At 55.0% G+C, this 3,032-nt stretch overlaps 1 pseudogene; it reads right to left on the bottom strand.

Moving 5' to 3' along the window:
- Positions 1 to 865: 865 nt before the first annotated feature.
- Positions 866 to 2,157, bottom strand: LOC107300756 (annotated as a pseudogene).
- Positions 2,158 to 3,032: the final 875 nt, after the last annotated feature.

The raw sequence follows: 3,032 nt of genomic DNA, 5'->3' as shown, positions 1-3,032 counted from the left end.
GGAGGCCCTCTCTGTGGGAGCGGACTGGTCGAAGGGAGGTGTTTGGTAGGAGGCGGTCTTGCAAATACCTAGGTCCATTGCCATGGAGTGCTTTAAAAGTTGTTACTAACACCTTGAAGCGCACCCGGAAGGCCACCGGCAGCCAGTGCAGCTCGCGCAGGAGAGGTGTTACATGGGAGCATCTAGAGGCCCCCAAAATGGATTAACCCCCCAATTGACTTAACTGGGGGGTTAATCAGGAAAGGAGGCCTCCCCCCCCCAGATGTTTCATATCAACAAAGAAGATAGGGCTACGATGGGGGGGGGAGCAAAGCTGGGTGTCCCTTGGCAAGAAATTATGTGAAATGTCACAAGGAGACTTCCCTTCTCTTTTGCAATTTCCCAAAACCTGGAAACATCCTGGGGCAGATTTTAGTGTTTGTGTGTGTGTTTGTTTTTGGTTGCACTGTTTTCAGGTCTCTGTAAGGAAAAGCTGCCCAAAATTTCAAAAATTCGTGTTAGCCACAGCTAGGAGGTTTTGTTCAGGCACTTTTTTTTTTTTTAAAAAAAAGGAACAGTTAACGAATGTTAAAGAAGCATCTATAACTTGAGGAGAAACTCACCTGCAGGAGGCTGGATGGGAATTGCTGGAAGGAGAAAAAGAGCCAATCAGGACCCTTCATGGTCTGGAGGACTCGGGGGGGGCTCCCCATGGATAGCCCATAATAGGTTGCAGGATGCTCACTTATACAGTAGACTCTCAGAGAACAGAATTTCCCAAGCAAATCTCCAAGGGGAGCCTCCTTGCCATCTGCTAAGCTTGCTGAGAGGCCTCCCCTGGATGGTCCCCTCCCCACAATCTCTCATCCAGCCCCCCAGACTCACCTGTCTTGCTCTTCAGGTAGAGGGAGAGCCCCATGGTGAAGAAGATCACCCCGATCACGGCTGCCACGATCCCCGTCCAGAGTTTGCTCTTGGCAGAGTTGGAGGAACGGGGCTCTGGGGAAGGAGAAGGAGCCCCCCCTGAGCAAGAGGATCAAGGCCAGCTTCCCCCCACAGGGATGGTCCCACCCCCCCTTCTCAGGGCAGGATGGGGTCCCCAGACCAGGAGGAGATGGAGGGGAGGGGCTCACCCCACTGGACGGTGATTGGGGCCTCAAGGCTGGCGTGCTCCACCTGGCAGGTGTAGACGTCCCCCCACTGGGGCTGGGTCTCCAGCATCACCTGGAGCTGGTAGGTCCAATCTCCATTCTGGAGCTCCTCCCCGAAGGCCACGCCCTCCTCCTCCAGCCGCCCGTTCTTCAGCCACCAGACCTCGATCTCCACGGGGTAGAAGCCCCTCGCGGTGCAGAGGAGGATGGTGTTGGGGGAAGCGGGATCCAGCTTGGTGGGGGAGATGGAGACGGTGGGCTTGGCTGGAGGGGAGGAGAGCAAGAGAGAGACCTTGCTGGATTCCTCCCCCTGCCAGAAAAAATATTTGGTATAATATTCTTGAAAGATGTTTTTGGGGGCAGGGGAAACTTTGGACCTTGGGAAGAGAAGGAAGATCGTGGGACTGATGGGAAGGAGAGGAATCTATTTCTTCCCTTTGGCATGTTTAATTGTCATCCTTGTAGAATTTCAAACTTTTTAAGGGTAATTTATTTTTTAAGCTTATTTTTATACATCTTTATTTAGGGGTGATGTTATATCCTATGCCATCCAGATCCCCGCTTTGAGGGAGGTGAAAGGATTAGGAGTATCAATAAATATCAATAAATACCAATGAATAAATTTTGTAGCTTGGAGAGCACAGAATAAATAAGGGGAAAATCTTTATCCGGTAGAGTCCTAATAAATGAAATGAAAAGGGGGGGGTCCCTGCATTTGCCCCCCCCCCCGTGGAACTCCCCCTCCCGCACTCACCCCTCCGGCCAATCACGGCGCCGCCCTGGAGAGCCTCGTAGTTGGCTCGGCAGAAGTAATCCACGGAGGCCTTCGCGTCCAGCAGGATGCGCTGATTCCTGTTCCAAGCCCGGGCATCCCCCTTCCCCAACGCCGTGACGGCCTCGAACTCCCCGCGGGCGCTGTCGAAGCGGAGATACTCCTGCCGGTCCTAGGTGTAGCGCTGTAGGAACCGCACCCGCCGCGTCCCGTTGAGGAAGCGGCACTCGTGCTTCGTCTGGTACAGGAAATGGGCTGCGGGGGGGAGGAGGAGGAGGAGGAGGAAAGGCGTCAGGAGGGACTCCAGGGCCCATGGTTCCCAGCCTCTCGTACAGGAGGGACCTGCTTGTCAGAGGAGGGGAGGGAAAGCTGCCGCAGGAGGCTGCCGGAAGGCGCCCCCTGGAGGAGGGATGGGGTTTATCTGGACCCTCAGGGTCCCCTGAATTGAGGGGGCAAAGGGGTGGGGAGCCTTCCTGGGGCTGCTGAAAGGACCCCGTTGGAGGCAGGAGATGGGGGGGTCCTTTCCCTCCCCCTCTGTTGAGGGAGGGTTGGTCAATTTTGATCTAGGCGGCTTGGGGGTCTGTGGATCCTGGGGAGAAGGGAACCCACCCTAGATATCCCCCAAATTTTCTCCTCCCCCCCGCAACTTCCCTCCTACTAGCTGCCTTTGCGTGATTTGGGGGTTCAGCCCTCTTTCCTGTCCCCCTGGAGCCCCCCAAGAGCCATCGCAAAGGGAAGGTGTCCAGTCCCCCCACAAAAGGGATAGTTTTGGGGAGCGATTCAGACCCCCCAAATATCCTTTTCCCTCAGTTCACCCCTCCCCTCCAGGTCCCGATTCAGCAATGGGGGAATATGGGGTGGGGGGTTCTGGGTCTCCTCCCCAAATTCAGAGTCTCCCCCAAGAAGGAATCCAAGCTCAACTCTTCCCTCCCCTTAAAAAAAATGGAGAGTCAGAAGAAAAACTGAGGTTGCAAAAACACTTTTTGGTGGCCTTTGTGGATTCCGGTGTGAAAATGCCTCAGTTTCCCTCTTTCACTTTCGCTTTCCGACTCCTTCTTCTTTCAGTGTAAGAAACTTCGGGGCTCAGGCGCTAATCCGGGGTGCACAAGCCAGCCAGCCACGGGGGGGGG

The sequence above is a fragment of the Protobothrops mucrosquamatus genome, unplaced genomic scaffold, assembly GCF_001527695.2.
Source record: "Protobothrops mucrosquamatus isolate PMUCROS unplaced genomic scaffold, P.Mucros_1.0 scaffold8337, whole genome shotgun sequence".
Classification (NCBI taxonomy): Eukaryota; Metazoa; Chordata; class Lepidosauria; order Squamata; family Viperidae; genus Protobothrops; species Protobothrops mucrosquamatus.
Note: the sequence above shows the minus strand (reverse complement) of the source record. Positions and strands in the feature narration are given on the sequence as shown.